Raw genomic sequence first — 20,547 nt, 5'->3', positions numbered from 1 at the left:
AAGATGGCAGGTATAAAACTGGACAGGAGGTCAGAAAGGTGCCTCAAAAATAATGACAGAGTCTGAGATGTGGGCTTTTTCATATTGTCAGTATTGTTCTTATTGAACAATATATTATTATACTTATACTTTCTTAGAAGGCTGGCGTCCTTCAACATCTGCAATAAGATGCTACAGATGTTCTATCAGACGGTTGTGGCGAGCGCCCTCTTCTACGCGGTGGTGTGCTGGGGAGGCAGCATTAAGAAGAAGGACGCCTCACGCCTGGACAAACTGGTGAGGAAGGCAGGCTCTATTGTTGGCATGGAGCTGAACAGTTTGACATCTGTGGTAGAGCAACGGGCACTCAGCAGGCTCCTGTCAATCATGGAGAATCCACTGCATCCACTAAACAGTATCATCTCCAGACAGAGGAGCAGCTTCAGCGAAAGACTGCTGTCAATGTCCTGCTCCACTGACAGACTGAGAAGATCGTTCCTCCCTCACACTATGCGATCCTTCAATTCCACCTGGGGGGGTAAACGTTAACATTATACAAAGTTATTGTCTGTTTTTACCTGCATTGTTACCAATCTTTAATTTAATATTGTTTTTTTTTGTATCAGTATGCTGCTGCTGGAGTATGTGAAATTCCCCTTGGGGGTGGCTCGGGCATCTGATTAGGATGCCTCCTGGACGCCTCCCTGGTGAGGTGTTCCAGGCACGTCCAACTGGGAGGAGGCCCCGGGGAAGACCCAGGACATGCTGGAGGGACTATGTCTCTCGGCTGGCCTGGGAACGCCTCGGGATTCTCCCGGAAGAGCTACAAGAAGTGGCCGGGGAGAGGGAACTCTGGGCATCTCTGCTCAAGCTGCTGCCCCCGCGACCCGACCTCGGATAAGCGGAAGAAAATGGATGGATGGATGGATTAATAAAGTATCTATCTATCTATCTATTAGAATATTTGATTCTGCATTGTAAAGCTATGATTTCTGCAACCCCTAATAGTGATACACATTGTTAATAATAGTGCTATGTAACATAAAGATGGTTTTACTCTTACATTATATTATTAGTCATTTTGGATGTGTATGAATTAAATTAGAGCTACTTGTCTGTGCAGTGAAAGGCCTCATTGAGGCAGCATTTTGCACTGAAATCCCATGTTACCTTCTCCCTTTGTCCGAGTGGGTAATCCATTGTTCTTTACTTCCCAAGAATATGAAGGTGGGTTCATTGGAGATTCTTCATTGACTCTGTGTGAGTGCAGATGTAGACGTGTATGTGTGTGAGCAGGCGCTGCGATGGACAGGTGCCCGTGCTGTGTTTGTTTCTGCCTTATCCCCAGTGCTTATTGGATCGACTCCAGCCCCTTACAACCTTGAACTGGATTAAACAGGAGGTTTGAGAAGGTTGAACGAGTTAAACTTCAATCGCCACTAATTAAATCCTCGAAGAATAAATATACAATTACAAGACACAAAACACATTCCCTGACCACCATCTGCCTAATCAGATCTTTCAGTCTTGCTTAAGGCAGTGGTGTTGTTCTTTTCTGCTCATCCTTCCAAATAGGAGAAAGGCATTAATTACTTATTTCCCGCCTTAAATGGCATTAACTAATCTAAAAATAGGAAAATGGAAAAGAAGCACAAAAAAAATTCTTCTTCAGCTCTCTCACTCATTAAAACATTTTACATCTGAAATATTGCATAGAGAAAAGTAAAGCTGTATGATTTGAAATGAAAAGTCACAAGCTAATCTATTTCCAGATCGCGTTATGTCAGTTTTAATTAATACCTTGCTAAGGTGGTAAATACAGGCGTACACATGATTGTAAGTGTTTTTGTTGTAACAGGATTTGTTCAGTGATGTCATCTAGTTAAAGAGTGCCTAAATATTCTATGCCAGAAGGCAACTCTACCCAAAAATCTACTTTTCATACTGAACAGTAGATATACTGAACAATAACAATAATTTTGTTTCTGAACAATGCCCTTATTGTTGCCCTCTGATATCACTGGCTTGATTAATTCTTTTTTTAAGGGCACATAACCAACTATAATTTTAAAAAGTGGCTGCTGTATCGTTGTAGTTTCCTTGTCTTTTTGTGTGTCTTCAAATAAGTGAGCCCAGCCCTTCTGTTTCCTAGCATAAGAAAGCAATTGTTTGAGCCTCACCACCAGTAGGGGTCTTCCAAGTTACATTGGAAACAAGGTTAAAGATGAGAGACCCCAAAGCTGGAATCAGCCCTAGAGGCCAAAAAACACAATGTAATACTGGTGTGCCCATAAACACCCAACACAAGCAGGCACGAACACAAGGTAAAAGCCCAAAGGGTCTTTTACTGTGGAAAACCCTTTAAAACAAGCATTTCCCACCACCACAGCCACAAGTATATGCAATAAACACTGTATAACACAATAAATCCACTCTTTGTCTTCCTTTTCTTGGTCTTCCACTCCTCCTTGCAAGCTTCGTCCACCTTCCCCTGGACTCTGGCTCGATGATGCCAGGTAGGCAGTTCCTTTTATTTTAGCTGCCCTGGAAGTGCTCGCAATCTTCTGCATACCAGGGTGGTCTAGATCTAATTATGCAACTCTTAATGCAATGCAGGAAAACAATACAATTTCGGGTGATGGGTGCTACAAGTCCAGTCAAACATTTCGTTGATTTGGGAGATCATGTCCCTATGCACTGTACGTGGTCCAAATTCCTCCAGCATCCTGCATTGCACGTTGTTATAGCGTAATGAAAATTGCATAATTAGATCTGGACCACCCTATATGTGGTCTGTAAGCACTTCTGGGTGTGGCGGAAACCCCATGATGTAGCAGCTGCTTCCCCTGGTGTCCCACATGGGACTGAACAGGGAAATCCCCTGGGACTACAATACCTTGCAGGCACCCATGTGGGGATCCAAGCCTGGGCTCACTGCCATCTAGTGTCCTGGGGGAGACAAAGCCTTATGTAAGCTGTCTCCCCTTGTCCTTCCAGCCTAAGGCCAAACTCAGCCGGGTATGGATGCCAGCCATCTCTCACAATGGTGATGTCACAGTTAGCATTCTAATGTATATATTAAGGTGACACTTTAGTGATTATGTTACCGGCCTCAGGCCTAGAGGAACCTAGGCCAGGTACAAGCAGGGTGTAGCCACAGTGATATTGTGAAAAGCATAAAAGAAACAGGCAGCATTCCCGAGTCTCAGACCATACTTCTCTGTTCTACTTTATTCTCATTTACCTAGAAATATATAAATGTTTCAATCTCTGCATAGATCAACATGATGATCAGTTAAACAATGGTGCATGCCAATTTCCTCTGCAGAACAACAGTGTAAGCACATTTACTCTGGTTCAACAAGAAGTACCTGATTAGAAATCAATGTCCCCAGAACTTGTTCATTTTCAAAATAAGCAGCCAGTTCTGTATCACCACATTGTGTGTGGATGAGAAACTAATCAAAACAGTCTGGTTATTCAAAGCAGGTGACTCTTTTGCCAGACAGGTAAATATTTATGTCCTGTAACTAGCCATCATCAATAACCTGTAGCAGAATTTTCCAGGAATGTTGTCTTTCCTTTAAAACACTGAATTCAAGCCCATTACAATTACACTTCACTTTAGGTACTGCAAAAATACATCTATTACTTCTTCACTCTTATGTAACAAGACCTTAACATAGGTTTCTTTTGGTCTTCATAACACTTACATAAAATATCAGTAGATAGGTTATCCATCTCTGTGCTGTGTAGCGTTATTGGCATGATGGTAAAATGAGTTTTTAACATGAAGGATTCACACATCTTATAATAAATATGTAATTTCAATAGAAATGTGTCACAGTTAAGCCACCTCAGACCACTCCAAAGTGAAGATCTGTTATTAGGTGACATTACAGAGATGAATAAACACTTTACTGATGTTTTGGAAGTGTTATGAAGACCCAAAGTAGTGTTTCTTAAGCAGGTTTTCATTAAGAGAGTCTTGTTTCTCACTGTCTGAGAGTCCTTTAGGTACTCTTCCTTTAGTGGGTGCCCCCACGTGTCTTTTACTGAGGAGAGATTTCCATCTGGATACTCTGTCCCATCTCCACACAGGTTATCTGGAGCTCAGAACCCATTGGGTTCTTGGTCACCTCTCTTAACAAGACCCCCAAGATTGCCCAGTTTGACTGGGTGGTTAGATCTAGGAAGAGCTGCGGTTGTCCCAAACTTCTTCCATTTAAGAATTATGCAGGCTACTGTTCTCTTGGGAACCTTCAATGCTGCAGCAGTTTTTCTTGTAGCCTTCCTCAGATCTGTGTCTTGGCACAATCTTGTCTCTAGATTCTGCAGTCAATTTCTTTGACCTCATGGTTTGGCTTTTGCTCTGATACTATGGGACCTTCAATAGACAGGTGTGCTCTTCTCCTAGTCGTGTCAATCAGTTCATTCAAGCACAGATGGACTCCTAACAAGGCATAGAAATATGTCAAAGATGATCAAGTTTCACATTTCAAATGCCATAGCAAAGGATCTGAATGCATGTGTCAATGTCATTTTTTACTTTTTATTTTTAATACATTTGCTAAAGTTCCTAAAGTCCTGTTTTTGCTGGGGTATTGAGTCTTAATGAGGGGAAAAAAATGAAGGAGTTTCTGATTCCACTATATATTTAGAAAGATCCATCTTACTAACCAAAGGTTGTAAACCGGATATGGTCGCAGGGCGCTGGGCACATCGAGGCGCACGCGCACTGCTGCACTGCACAGAAAACACAGAAACGAGAAGGTTGTAATCGAGGCGCATGCGCACTGCTGCACTGCACAGAAAACACAGAAACGACAAGGTTGTAAACCAGATGTCACGCGCACTGCAACAAGCCCGCCACAGAGAAAACATAAAAGGTTGTAAACTGGATAAGGACGTAGGGCGCTGGGCGCAGGGCGCGTCGAGGTGCACTCGCACTGCCGTACTGCAACAAGCCCGCCACAGAGAAAACAAAAACGAGAGGATTCAGCGCATATGTGAATCACATTACAGTATTACAGTACGGAAACCCCAGACATCCAAACTACACGGAGTAAACCGGATATGGACGCAGGGCTGAACTTGCTGTGCTCCACTCTGCCAGCGGTCGGTGTCGGCAAAGGCAACGGAATCACGTCTCCACAAGACGAGACCGCTTTACTACAGATATGCGTATGTAATTAAATGACATTTCCCCAGACGCACACACCCTCCATGATATGTCATCCATCCAGATATCAAACGGAACAGAAACTGATTGCCATTCCTGGATATCCGATTCGCTGGCGAATCGCGGGGTTGCTAGTATATATATATAGTCAATTGTGTGTGCACATGAGAGACACTTTAAGGGCTCAGATCATAGTAATTCTCCACCAATCCAAGGGATGGCACTGTGTGATAACATTTTCTCTTTTCCTCCCTCTGCAGACCAGAAGATTGACAACTCTCATCCACCGACATCACTTCCGCTGTCCGTGCACATGGACTTGCCACTCCCTGCCAGACTGCCAAATGACCGGAAGACCCAAAATCTTGTGCATTCAGAATAGGACTCTGGTCTGAGAAGACACAACATTGCGTTTTCACAAGCATTATTTCGGTTTAAATCATTTTCAATTGTACAAGGTTTGCCCACAGGTACCCCAACTCTCTGACTGTCTCAGTTTATCTTATTACAATATACAGAGTGAGTCAAAATTATGTTAACACTAATGGATTATTTTTATCTCAACCACAACTTTCCATGTCGATGGATAGGTCGTGGTGGACCATTGCCATGGCCTCCACACTCCCTTGATTTGACACCCTGTGATTTCTAGTTGTGTGGTATGGTGAAGGAGCACGTGTATAGCAGGAAAGGTCATGATATCAATGACCTGAAGGACAGAATACGGACTGTGATATCATTTATTCCCTGCAAAATGTGTGTCTCCGGGCTTTAAATGGTGCTGTTGCTCGTTGGTTTTTGTGTGTTGAACATGATGGCGAACAGGTTGAGACATTCCTGTAAATCATCTTGCACATATGAAGTATGTTTTGTGAATAAATTGTTTCCGCCATTCAAATGTTAACATAATTTTGACTCACACTGTATATATTGTCATGCATGGGTGCCTGAGGATCACCTTCCAGACTCAGACAAGGTATGTAATAATCTGCCAAGAAAAGAGGGAGCGCTAATGCTAACAGTACCATCTCTCCTCTCTTTCATAGCTCTGAGAATCCACCCAGTGAGGGCACCACACCCACACCCCCACTCAGCTAAGCCACACCTCTTCAGGTCAGGACGACAGAAATTTTGAGGGCTCCAGTTTGAAGAACACAGTCCCACATGATGGAGATCCCCGACCCAGACCTACTCGAGAGAGCCGATAGTTTAGAGAAGCTGGTGAGGCTAAAAAGGCAAATATTGCTCCTGATTTCTGTTGTACCATAATATATACGATGGACGTTCAAAACGTTTCCGCACTTTTATATTTTCGTTGGAAACGGTGAAGGCGGGAGGAGTAGTAATTGGTCATGTCTGAGAGTGTCATGTGACTGGGAAAATTGCATTGTAAAGGAAGGTGACTATGTAGAAAAGTGATGGAATTTGTTTTTGAGATTCTTAATAGATAGTTTAAAAAAAAGTGTGGAAATTTTTTGAACTTCTCTCGTATACTGTATGGTGTAGTCAAAGTACGATGTTGTATTAATTTTCTTTTTTTCTGCTTTTGTATTGTACTACTGTCACTAGTCTGTGGGAGTAATGTAGTAAATCCTTTTAGTGTAATATGCACAAATAACATAAACCAATATTATTTATAAGTTTATTTTTAGATGCTGTTTAATGAGCCTCAGTAAGGCAAGACCCGAAACCTGGAGCTAGTTAAACAAGCAGACTTTTAGTTTTCTGATCACTTCTTAGCTCCTCATTATATTAAAACATTAATTTCATGTCATGTCCTTAATGTTGTTGGCGAGACAGACAAATCCAGAATTGCACAACGAAACTCATATGCCAAAGTTCAATATCTTCCTGGAAAGGGAAAAGAAAAATTCCAGCCTTACCACAGCTATTGCATGCATCTGAAATTAAATGATGTAGTATACTGCAAATGAAAAATAATTAGATTCTATTGCGGTATTAGATGGTCCAGTGGTAAGAATTAATCAAATACATGGATAGATTAATAAATGGTTATTTTCGTACAAATGCCCCTGTTGGTTCAGAAGGAAGGACATCCATTTCATCCCTATGCATGAAGATATGGTTAGTCACTCATTTTTTGTTCTGAGATCTCTTCTCCAGTCAGATCTCTGATGTAACCCCAGAAGGTGGTCTTTTTCTGTTTTTCTGACTTCATATGTATAATTACATTATCACCGCAGTTGGAAATTGCTTGGTTGGGCAGAGCACTCTTTAGCTCAGCTAGATAAGAAGCTGCTTGCTGAACTGGATGGCCCAGGTTCATGGCCAGCCTTTCTGTATGTTGGACGTGAAACAGAGAAGGGCAAGGACCTCCCTATCCTTCTCTATTACTCAGTCATCTGATACTCAGATATTCCTCAAATAGTAAGGGTCAGAGTTGTTTGATTGATTATGTATCCTGCTTTTCAATATTCTTTAACAATGCCCTTTTTAATCTGATGTAAACGTTAGCCAGGAAATATCTATAACAGATTTTTAAACACGCCGCAGACACAAGACCATTTTTCTTTTCAGCCTACATTGTATGCAGTATGGTCTTTTCTTTTCAGAGACGAACGTTTTTGTTTTGTTTCATTAAAAAATGAAACTATTTTCCTTGAGCAAAGAAAGAAGCAGTGTCTTTTTCAGAGTGAAGAAGTGGTTTTCTGTTCCAAAATGACAGAAGCCATCAGCTTCAGTGAGCTGGCAGGATGTAATAAAGGAAAGTTCATGAACTCGAAAATACAAACATAAAATGTAAGAGTCAGAGTCTGACAAGCAGACAGACAAAGTAAGAGAAACAGCGATGGGATGAGAAAAGTGTTTGGAAAAGGGCAGTCTGTCCCCTTTGTGCGCACTTTCTAGAAACTAGACTTTTTTAAACAAGGACCGAAAGAAGTTTTTCTCCACATTTTATTACGTCTCCCCTAGACTGTTACATATTTCCCTTCAGCAATTCTGCAAAAAGAATTTAAATAAAAAGAGACAAAACTCAGCTGCTAGTGTGGGCTCTTATACATGATAGCATACCCCTGCAGCTAGCAACACTTCTATGGCTTCCTGCCTATTTCACAATACTCTTCGAGACCTGACTTTTCCCTTGAATTAATATCCTGGTGTATTTGCTTACAATATTTAACACATACAAAGCTCTGTGAAAGAAAACACCCTGCTCTAAAAGTGCAAGGGAAATAAATCTCGTTAGATGACTAAGTAGGGGCTAGTTTTTGATATAGTTCTGTTTTGGATTAAAATGTTTATATGTATAAGGGTTATTATTAGTGTTGATCGGCAAATTTCAACAATTTTTTTTTTCGCAGAAAATATGCTGTGTTGGCCAGTGACCTTTGTAATGGATGGCACACATGGGTTTGAATCCCAACCAGGACTGAACAGGGACCCTTAATCGTTGGGGAGACCAGTGCAATGGAAAGACTGGGGTTGAGGAACACTGCTGAATATTTTCTCCCCCAATGCTCTAGATGGCAGCCTCCCTGGGTTAGGATTCCCACATGGATAGCCATAGGGCATGCTGGGACCTGTAGTTCTGTCGGGTAACTCTGTTATTCACAGGAATTCACAATCCCTCATTTTAGGGACTTCAAGCAAGTAGTGATTCCAGTGGGCTTTGCCCTAGCACCAGAAATAATCCCTGGTCATAAATAAAAGGATCCAGTCGATCTCAGCCAGGTAAATTGGAGATGGGAGAGGAGCTGGACAACACTCGCCTGGGAGGAGTCGAGGAGAAAGAAGAAACATTTATTTTGTTGTGCTGTGCCAAAACAAGAAAGGTTATATCTGTAAAGAAAAATGTTTATTTCCACCCAGGACTGTGTTGGTGTGGTTGTGTCTGGGGTTCGGGGGCTTGGCACTGCCCACTAGTGTCACACCTTATTCTCCAAATACTTTCCTAAAAAATAGCTGTGTGCCTGGCTGAGACAAACATTTTTTTCCCAGCACCCTATTATGCTTTGCGAGCCCAACATGACATCTCAGAGCTGTAGGAGGCATGCACAAGAACTTTCACACATGTCTACTGTAAGCGTTTTCCACCACACATTTTATGTTGTTGCCTGATCTAGCTTTGTGCATATGTGATGTCACTATAAGATCAGTACTCCAGATATATTTCCTTATGAGTATAATGAAAAAAAAAACCTTGCAGTGTTTTCATTAGTGGGTGCATTAGCAAACCATAATGAAAATATTTTAAGTACTACCACTGAATATATAGCACCGAATATGGAGCACTCATTCACTCACTCGCAAGGCTAATTCCACATGACGGCTAAATGCATATACAGTTGGCCATGAGGCATAGCAGCAAGTGAAAACTAACCTAAAAGAAGTCTCCAAGTCAGAAAACACTCGAGACTCTGTGAAATAATAATAATAGCCAAAGATTTATTACGATTTACAAGGCATTCCTGCTTTTTTGATGGAATAAAACAGTGTGAAGCACCTGCACAGACAGATCAAAAACAAAAAAGACGTTCCAGCAGCAGTGTTGTGTGACTGCAAATAATGGAATGATACAGTCCCATGTTGCTGTTCTGAGGAATGACCTATCAGAACCCCAAAGACTGGAACACTGTTAGCGCAACAAATATGTGTGTGTATATATCTGTGGTGGGCTTACGAACTTCCCGGGGTTTGTTTCCTGCCTTGCACCCTGTGTTGGCTGGGATTGGCTCCAGCAGATCCCCGTGACCCTGTAGTTAGGATATAGCGGGTTGGAAAATGGATGGATGGAGATATATATATATATATATATATATATATATATATGCACCAGCTCCCCAAACTTGACACAGTCTCTGCAATGCATACATTTTTTTATTCTGATGTGGGAAACGTTTCCCAAGTTTGCACAGCACAGTATAAATGTACAATAAACAGCACAATACAGTACTTTCATTCTTTTCTCTCTCTTTTTCTCTCACTGTCTGTCTTCCACATCTACTCTTTCTCCCGTCTCTTGCTTTCTGAATGAAGACGGGGGCTCCTTTTATACTGCACCTGGGAGAACTCCTGGTGCCTCATTAGCAAGGTCTGGAAGCTCTCCCAGGCGTGGTGGAAGCCCAACAAAGTAGGGATCTTCAGCTCCCCCTGGTGGCCCCCATGGAACCCAACAGGGCTGTGCCAAATGCAGGCTCCCATGCAGTTCTATGGGAATCCACGAATGTCTGCTCCCCTCAGTCCTTCCTTTACAGGAAGGCATCCCAGCCTTTTTTTTTTTAACTTATGGCTAGTTTGTTGCAATTTGTTGTATTTTGTTTTTGGTTGTTCCATCTGCATCTTTTGTTGTTTGAAACATAAGCATCTTAATACATAATTCGCCAGTCTCCTCACTCACTCACTCACGTCCGTCCGAAGCCAAATGTGCAGTCGCCTTCTGCGCAGCTGCCTGAAAAACCTTACGAGACCGACATCGCGGCAGGCAGCGGATTTACGGCCGCGAAAATTCAAAGAGAAAGGCGACTACGGCCGCGAAAATTCAAAGAGAAAGGCGAGTTCGACCGACATCCAACCCCAACAGCGCAGGAGGCGGCGGATTTACGGCCGCAAAAATTCAAAGAGAAAGGCGACTTCGATTAAAGCTCTAGAGGCCTGAAAGGCGATTTCAACTACAGCTCAAGGCCTAATTACACATTCATTCAATACACCTATATCAAGTTTGTGGTGCTTATACTTATTATATATTATACTATTCTACTCGTGCCCGTTTCATCTTACGTTGTCGAAACAGGCTCTTTGTCTAGTAAAGCATAAAGTTAGACCTCTTATATCATTGAAAGATGCTGAGAAATTAGTTCATGTGTTTGTTTTCAGTCGACTAGATTACTGTAACGCACTCCTCTCAGGACCACCCAAAAAAGACATAAATCGACTACAATGAGTGCAAAATGCAGCTGCTAGAATCCTAACCAGGAAAAGAAAATCCGAGCACATTTCTCCAGTTTTGATGTCACTACACTGGTTACCTGTGTCATTCAGGATTGACTTTAAAATACTGCTTATGGTTTATAAAGCCTTAAATAATCTCACTCCTTCTTACATATCGGAATGTGTGACACCTTATATTCCAAATTGTAACCTTAGATCCTCAAATGAGTGTCTGCTTAGAATTCTGTCCTCCCTGGCCATCGAACCTTACTCTTATTCTATGTTAATTAGTGTTGTCTTATTTTAATTCTTACTTTGTCTTTTTTTTTTCTTCTTCATTATGTAAAGCACTTTGAGCTACATTATCTGTATGAAAATGTGCTATATAAAAAAATGTTGTTGTTGTACTGCTATAGCAAAACCCAGGACACATCTTTGACAACAATAACCAGTGCAACATAGTTGGAAGATACTTCCCTAGCCTCCAGGGACACTTCAAAAACCACTGCACCATAATAATCCACTCACAACTAGTTCAGTTCCTCCTTCTTTCTTATTGACTTCACTACAGTCACTCCCAAATGCGCCAAGTGCTCTGTCAGTGAAATCGCTGCACAATCCATCCTAGTATAGATATTTGCACTGTGGTAACTGCCGGTGACCAGCTTCAAAGCCACAATTTCTGGATTACAAGGGCCCTCAAAAGTAGCTCCCATTTTCACGCCGTGACCAAAAAAGAGTTCTCCTAAAATTGTGCACCCTGGGACTGCCTCAAAGTACTGCTAGCGAAGTGCTTCCTGGTAACATCAGCGGAGTTCTCCCTTATTCAATTCCCACCTTTTGAGTAGCACTACCACTACATATGTAAGGAGAGTTTGTTGCTCAATTTGTACATAAGAAAATAGGAACTGTGACACCTTAAAGAAGACATTTCAGTCCATGTAGCTTAATTGTTTATCTAATAGCTAAGTTATCCTGATATGCAGATTTTTCTTAAAAAGTTTTCAAGTTGTCACGGCGTGACTTGGTACCTTATTTTGAACTTCCATGACTTTCTGATTTAAATGTACTTTCCTTCAATTTCCACCCATCTCCTTGGGTACATCACCTGCTACTTTAAGAACTTTGTGGGACCAACCTTATCACCACCTTTGGGAATTTTGTAAACCTGGATTGGGTCGCCATATGTCTTTCACTGCTCAAGACTAAAGACGTTTAGGCCCCATAGCCATTCAGAGCAGGAGATTTTCGTTACTCCTGTGATGCACTTGGTTGCTCTCCTCTGCACAGCTTCTAGTAATGCTAGTAATGTCTTTTTTGTAGTGTGGTGACCTGAACTGTACACGACACTCCAGATGTTGTTTCACTAGCAACACCTGCAGTCTCTACCCCCTTGCTTTATATTCACCAATGTTTACAATATAACATAAAAGGTTTAATTGATTTTTTAAATGCCATTGGTCACAGACGATGCAAACGTTGCTGACATGTAAAACCTAAAATTCTTCTGGAAATTGTTAAACTTATAATGTGTGTCAATCATTTTAGCTGTGTTAAGAACTTTGTGATGGTGCATGTTATTAATGGTACCACATCAAATATAGATAGACACAGAACAGTTGACTATTGAGGAGCAGTCATTTACTGAGGGTCTTCATTGTTTGCTCTCAACGTACATTGCTTTATTTTTAACAGTCAAATTAAAACTTGCCCATTATTGTACTCCTGTTTTGTAGCCTTTATCTGTTGCTCTTCAATATATGTGAATACATTATTCTTGTTCTTATCCATTCCTACGCATTGAATGCACCATTATGATAATTATTACTATAAATAAAAAACACCCATTGTTTTTCAACTCTTGGAACAATTTCTTAACCAGAAGTCATCAGTATGCTGCCAAAAAAGAAAACTTTCTGTAATTGGCACTAGTCAGATGTGCATAAAAAAAGAGCCATTCAATAATTTTCTGAATTTCTTTTCCATTACAGGGACATAAGAAGCCAGAATCTGTTCTGGGAGTACTGGATACAAGGTGACAACTAATGCTGGATGAGATGACACTCCATCTCAGGACACAACACCTACAGGCCAATTTAGAACCCCATACATTTAATCTTTCCTCTGTTTCTTGATATCCAAATCAAGAGAGCTCACATTGACAGCAAGGGAATATACGCCTCATAGACAGTAACCACACTTGTGATTTGTACTGATACCCTAAATGTTAACCACTACATCACCAATACACTCAAATACCAGTCTTATCAATGGAAAAATAAATAATCGAATTCACTATTTGTAAGTGAGGGGTATATTAGTGCAGTGGCTAGTGCTAGTGCTCCAGCAACCTGGGTTCCACTTCCATGCTTGGTCATTAGCCATTTGGATTCTCCATGGGCAGTACTCCAAATTTCCCCATATGCATATATGAAGATTATGCAGTTATAAGTTATATTGATAAGGGGGATGAGACATAGGAGTCAAGTGTAGAACTTTGTTTCTTGCTGTGGAGATAATTAACATCAGCAAAACCAAGAAACTTGATATTGACTTTCACCACAGCAAAAAGCTCTATGCCCTATCACAATTCAAGGTGTGCATGTGGACTGTTACAGTTACTTAGGGATCCACATCAGTGACTGGCTGGACTGGCTTAGTAACCCAGAGACTAGGGCAGTGACATCCTTTACATATGATGGCCAGTGTAATATTCTGTGCTGTGGTATGCTGGGCTGGTAACGTCACTTCAAGGGAGTCCCACCGATCAACAAGCTAAGGAAAAGGGCAGGTAAAGTTATGGGGATGCACTCTGGATCTGCTGGGGGTCATAGTGGAGGAGAGAATGAAAACTACAATCGATGGCCATTATGAACAATTCTGCATATCCTCTCTGTAAAACACTAGCATTGAGGACTTTAGCTAAGGAATAATTCAACACTAGAGTGTCCAGAAAGCTATGTTATATAGTGCCTTTCATTTCTATCTATCTATCTATCTATCTATCTATCTATCTATCTATCTATCTATCTATCTATCTATCTATCTATCTATCTATCTATGTTATATAGTGCCTTTCATTTCTATCTATCTATCTATCTATCTATCTATCTATCTATCTATCTATCTATCTATCTATCTATCTGTGTTATATAGTGCCTTTCATATCTATCTATCTATACAGTATATCCAAATTTATACAAATTAATCTGGCGTCACAGTACATGATTTCTAGTTGGAGTTAGACTTTCCAGCATTGTCTCATATTACCTAAATATCTTAGACTTGCCCCTTTTTAATAATGTGTTGGTTCCATACAAATGTTTTTTGTTCAGACGCAATTTACATCTTTTTTTTTTCCTTTTTCTATTCTGTTGTGTGTTAAAACAAGAGACATCAGACAGACGGGTTCTCTTCTGTTTGCAAAGTCTAAAGCACCCACGGTTCCTTATTCTTCAAAGCTACATTATTATGCATTGCTCTCCTGGCTGCGTGCTCATTGGCTATCAGCTCTCACATACATTCGAGCCTGCCCCAATGATCTGTTTGGTTTTGAAAGGCAAGTCGCAGACTGGATGGACTGAGTCGCTGGGGGCGTCAAACTACATAACTGCTTGTGACTCACTAAGATTCAGTCTGTGATTAAAAATTGCTGAAGGAGCCGTGTAACATGACAGGGTCCTTACAAGTTGCATTTGGTGTGTTTGTGTCTGTGTGAGTTGGTCCTACAAACACTGGCACCCCTTAAAGAAATGTGTCCACCCTTGAACCCAGTCAAGCCTGGGGAGAATACTGAGTTAAATTGTAAATTGAAGATTGTTAGCTGTTTAAATTGTACAAAACTAAAACCAGGAATATGTCACACACAAAGCAAAATCCTGTGAAGAATATCTGTAATCTTTCTTTTTAATTTGCAGTGTCACTGTTTTATCTTAATTGCTTTTTGTGTGTGCACAATAACATTTTCTTATGTTTTGTTTTATGGCTTAATTAAATTGTTAAACTGCAGCTGGAGGTGTTAAACTTAAAACAATGGTCAGTTTATTTGCGAAGACAGGCAAATGAACTCTTCAAATGAAGAATACTAATTCCATGAAATTCATTGAATGCCTGCCTTCATTTTAAATATAAACATTTCATGCACAATAATGTATCCCCAACCTGACCTGACCTGATGCACAATAATATTAGTAAAACTGATTCCATTAAACTCATTGAATGCCTGCTTTAAATATACACATTTTAAGGCATTCCACAGTAAGCATTATGTGCAAAACAGTGTTTAAGAAAATGTGTTTAGAGAGCTTTTTATCTGACAGATAGTACTGGGTAACTATGAAAAAGCATAATTTCCAGAACTGAAGGAACTGTTTATTTAGCTAGAAATGGAAAATAAAACAAAACAAAACAAAAAACTCTGAACAGTACAAAGGAATACTTTACTGCCATAAAATATTATTAAAGTGAACAATCTAAGGAGAATTTATACAGCCAGGTCATTTATCTGCCCTCTTTTGTCATGCATGTCTGTCTGTGAGTGACTCTGTAGGCACATGTGAGGTAGGTGAACTCTTACAAATCCTGGTTCTTTAATGGCACTATATGGCTCTTTACTGGGTTGTATGGTTCCTTTTAGAAATATTGCTTGACAAAACAGCATTTCATTCTGGGAAGGGTTCTCTGCATGTGAAGTTGGTTCTTTGTGCTTTGAAAAACTTCCTGATATGTATTAAAATGTATGGTAGGCTACATGGTAGGGCACAAACAGATTAAGAAATCCTGTACTTAGCCTGTGTTGTTGTATGCAGCAAAAGTTCAAATTAGAATCATGCCTTCTTGGTATTTCACAAATCTATTACCATCTATTTATGGTTATCTATGGAGAATGTTACAGAGCTAAATAAATAAAGCTTCTTTCTGGAACCTTCATGTGGACAGGTCTTTTGGAAACCAAATATGGTTCTCCTATGGCATTGCTGTGAAGAACCACTCTGGCACCTTTATTTTTAAAGATTGTACTAATAGCCCGGGTCTTTGCTGTACAAAGAAGATGTCCAGTGCAGGCAACCTACTCTGCCCCTTCCATTCCTCCACCTATAAGGCCAGGTTTATACTTCACATGGCGCATGCTCCAGCAGACACTCCTGCTATGCAAGCGTTTTACTGTTTATACTTGCATGCGTACTTTATGTAAATCTAGAAGAATCCACCAGGTGGCAATGCGAGATATTATCATGGTGAGAACAGGTTCAGCTTTGCTGTATTGTCAATTGCCTTGAACATCCATTAAATTCTGAGGACACCTTACCGCAATATCTCTGAAAAGGATATTTAATGATTAAATGCATCAATCCAGGGATGTGTCCATTCCAGCTAGCATTGGTCACAAGGCAGAAACAATCCCTAGACGGGGCTTCAGCTCATCGCAAGGTGAATACAAGCACACACATACACACTGCCGTCATTTTAGAGTCACCAAATCTGCATATCTTTGGAAGTAAACCGGAGCCCACTGTGGAAACCCAGCAAGAAAACATGTAAACTCCAGGCAGGGAATACCAGCAACGTGACTCCCTGCAAGACAGCAGTGCTACCGCTCCGCCACCGTGTCACCCCCATGTGTGTAATTATTAACAGTATTTAAACAAAATTAGCGATTTATCTGTAAAATGTAACATATAGAGTTTAATGCATTTCATCATGAAAGTGATAGCAAGTATAAATCTAAGGATTCTAAATGTGCAGAGAGTTGTAATATCATAGATTTAATGTGATCTGTGTGGTGATCTATTCCTGTTTGCTGCTGCTGTTAGGTCAGGATGAAGCCCCAGAAAAAGAAGAAGGCACAGAAGATGGTATGTGAGACTTTTACAATGTATCATATCATTATGATCAGGAATATGCGATGCTTGAATATAAAAGCACCACAAATGCATTTCTATGTCGGCATTTTGCTTCACCACATCGAACCATTCCTCAAACATCGAAGCAGGCACATCTATCCTGTAGGATCCACATAGCGGCTTTCTGTCACATGCAGATAGTAAACAGAGACTCTGACGTCACATTCCGACTTTTATCACACTGCACCCCCTGACTTTTTGCTGGTACTGAAACTCATGCATGTGTCGAGTTAATTTCAGAGGACCTGTTCAGAGGACGCGTCAAATGAACGTTGGGAATGCGTGGCAGCCATGATGTGTGTGCTTACGTGTTCTGAGTGTGAAGCATAAATGAGCCCTAAAGCCCCCAGCTGCCAGAAGGAGGCATTCAGTCTTAAAAAAAACAGAATCTACAAGCTAATTGAAAAGGACAGGCGCCGTTATGGGACAAACTCTGGGCCTGCTAGAAATAGTAGAGGAGGAGAGAATGAAGACAAAACTGGGTGCCATTATGAATAATGCTGCACTTTCTCTTTTAGACACACTAATACTGAGGACATCCAGCCAAAGAATTACTCAACAGAAGTGTGTCAAGAAATGTGACTGGGGCTCCTTTATATCTATGCTAATTTCTCTGTGTAATGTCTCTCTGTGACCGCTCTTTTTGTCTTAGGCCAAGTCAGACGTTTTCTTTCAATTTAGTAATTCTGGTGTGTATTTTGGAGCTGTTGCCATTTGTTAAAACATTTACTTATGTACTGAGCATCTGTAAAAAGCCACATTTTTTTCTTGGAAATAAAGTACGCTCCTAACCATAACCCTACCCTAGCAGTAATGCTATTATCCCCTACCCTAATCCTAACCCTTCCCCTAGTCCTAACCCTAATTCGTTCATTTTATCATTCTCCCAATCTTTAAATTCTTAGCTTTCTGGCACTCACATGCTTCTCTATAAATGATTATGTTATTATGCTTTGACCTGCTCTTAAATTACTTTCAATATCTGTAACACTCATTTGGACTTCTACTGTTCCAAATGCAATTACAACGTCACCAGGATGACGGCCATGCATTCATCTTGTGAAACATCATGTCAGGATTAAAATATACAGCCCTCAAACAACCTCTGCATCTCTGTATGTGATATTTTTGTAAATTATAGCACAGAGGTTAGTAACCCAGTCAATAATCATTGACTGGTTTGCACATACAATTTTAGAGTTTGTAGTTAGTGGTTGATGTCCTATGACAGCCTCTGTTTCTCTTTTTTGTTTATTTGTTTAGGTTGGCTTGGTGGGCACAATGTGATATCTCAATGTAACAACATAGCTTAGTGGTGTCTATCACACTGTGTCTCAGTGTTAACAGGGGAGACAGATGTAAGTGTGTGTTCTAATACCAGGAATATAGCAGCAAATTTAAAATTATATACAAAAAATAATTTGAATCATTATATTCTACCAAACCAGTTCCCAGCCTCACCACCGTCCTGTCCCACACTGGTTCTGGGAGAATCTGGCTACCCTACTACCTGGAACTGCTTCAAGTCAAGCCAGTTATCTCAGATATACTTAGAGTAAAAGTGCATACATTTATTTGAACTGGAGTTTTTGCTTTCGGATAAATAAATTCCCAATATAATAAAGAATGGTTTATGCTTACTTAAAAGCGAATTGAAACTTTGATAATGTTAAGGGAGTACAGTTTAAATATTTGGAACACAAACTGAGTTTCCTTCTGTTTGTCTGCTTGACGCTGTCTAAAGATCAGCAGCTTCCAGCCGTTGTCTCAGTGTATGGCTAGGCTCAGTCTCGTTCATCTTTTGATATGAGTTTAGAATAACTCTCAAGATGATAGAAGTGCTAACAGCAAAATGCAGTCTAGTAAATACTGAAAATGTAAAATCAAAATGCAAACTGTAGCTCTACAGAAGAGCAAAAGTGCATTTTAATAAATGTTCTGTGGCTACCGCTGGCTCACTCTACCATTTCTTTCATCTTTTACTCTCTAAAATGTCTCCTATCTATTCACTACTTTTATCTTTTATTTTGCTACTCTTTGTATAATCTTGCTATATGTTTTTGTACATTAAAAATTAGTTCTTTTAAAATACACATTTCTGAAGTAGAGCATGTGACTGGGCTGCAGTCTTCCTGGAGTGTGTAGTTGTCTGCCAACCAAGCCAACGTATGACAAAGAAGATGACATAAACCTTTACATTTTGGTTTGGTTAATAATACTTAGGTCATTAAAATCCTCTTACTTCAGTGTTGTTAATTTTTTAGTGCTGGTTTATCTCCTTTGTGTGATAATCATTAAAATTAAATCATGTTTGAAATATCTATCTATCTATCTATCTATCTATCTATCTATCTATCTATCTATCTATCTATCTATCTATCTATCTATCTATCTATCTATCTATCTATCTATCCATTACTAAGCCTCTGTGATGCCCACCCTTCGTCTGGACAGGAGGTTTGTGAGCATGGAGAATCCAATTTATATACTTGATGTCATTTGAACTTTGTTATTATTTTTTTATTGTTATTGTCATTTTGTTTGTTGTTTGTAATTAAACATGGAACCATTTAGTGTATTTTTCAATGGCCACTGCCATCCTTCAATCTATGTACTCTTTAGATTTCACAGTTTTGAATCTCTTTCTACATTCTCAAGCAGCATATAGCATAAAGCTAAAAGCTCAATGTACTTCATTAGTACATACCTTACAAAGTACACTCCAAAAGATGGTGTCTCACAAATGCAAATGCTGAATATACCCAACAGAGTACGACTGCTACCCAGACCAAAATCTGCATATATTATACACATATATCAATTTTCAGCATTTAATTTTACTTTAGTATAGTTTCAGTTTGTCTGTTGCCACCAATTTAAAAGCATTTGCTATATGGGTTTCAGCTGTAGAGCTAATTTTTGCAGTGTGCCCTCTTGAAAAAAGGCTTTGAATTGTTTTACTATATGGATGATGAATACATTCCAATAGGGGGTGCATCACAAACATTAGCACTGCTATTAACATTTCAATAGATGGAATATCAGAAATGTTAACAATTAATATGACCAACAGAGTGTAACTGCCGGATAAACAGATATCTATCTATCTATCTATCTATCTATCTATCTATCTATCTATCTATCTATCTATCTATCTATCTATCTATCTATCTATCTATCTATCTAGATGTCCAAATGGGACAAGCTAAGGGAATTAAAAAATGAAAGTCCTCCTTTAGTGTATACATTTTTTCCCCCATCTGATCCAGAAATCCTGATTTTTGGTTCCATCCTTGAGGCAGGTCCTCGGAGACAGCGCCCTTACTTTCAACATATGTAATCACAAGGCTGATGCAAGGCAGCAAAATGATGATGTACCCTGATATCACTCTGCCGCTTAATTACACCTTCAGGACTAAAATTATTTATGTCCCCTAATTGTTTAATTTGCATTTTATGCCATAATAAAATCATCCTCGCTGATGAGTGTAGGCCCCTCAATAAATTAAACAGTAGGCTATAACGTATGACCTTACTAATTGTTGATTGACTATTTTTAGAATGCAAAAGCAAGTAATGATGTATTTTTTGTTC

At 39.9% G+C, this 20,547-nt stretch overlaps 1 protein-coding gene across 4 annotated transcripts in view; it reads right to left on the bottom strand.

Moving 5' to 3' along the window:
* Nucleotides 1-20,547, bottom strand: part of robo2 (roundabout, axon guidance receptor, homolog 2 (Drosophila)) — an 837,757-nt gene that overhangs the window by 27,360 nt on the left and 789,850 nt on the right. The window lies entirely within an intron of this gene.

The sequence above is a fragment of the Erpetoichthys calabaricus genome, chromosome 4 (genome assembly GCF_900747795.2).
Source record: "Erpetoichthys calabaricus chromosome 4, fErpCal1.3, whole genome shotgun sequence".
Classification (NCBI taxonomy): domain Eukaryota; kingdom Metazoa; phylum Chordata; class Cladistia; order Polypteriformes; family Polypteridae; genus Erpetoichthys; species Erpetoichthys calabaricus.
This window is presented reverse-complemented; position numbering and strand designations above follow the sequence as displayed.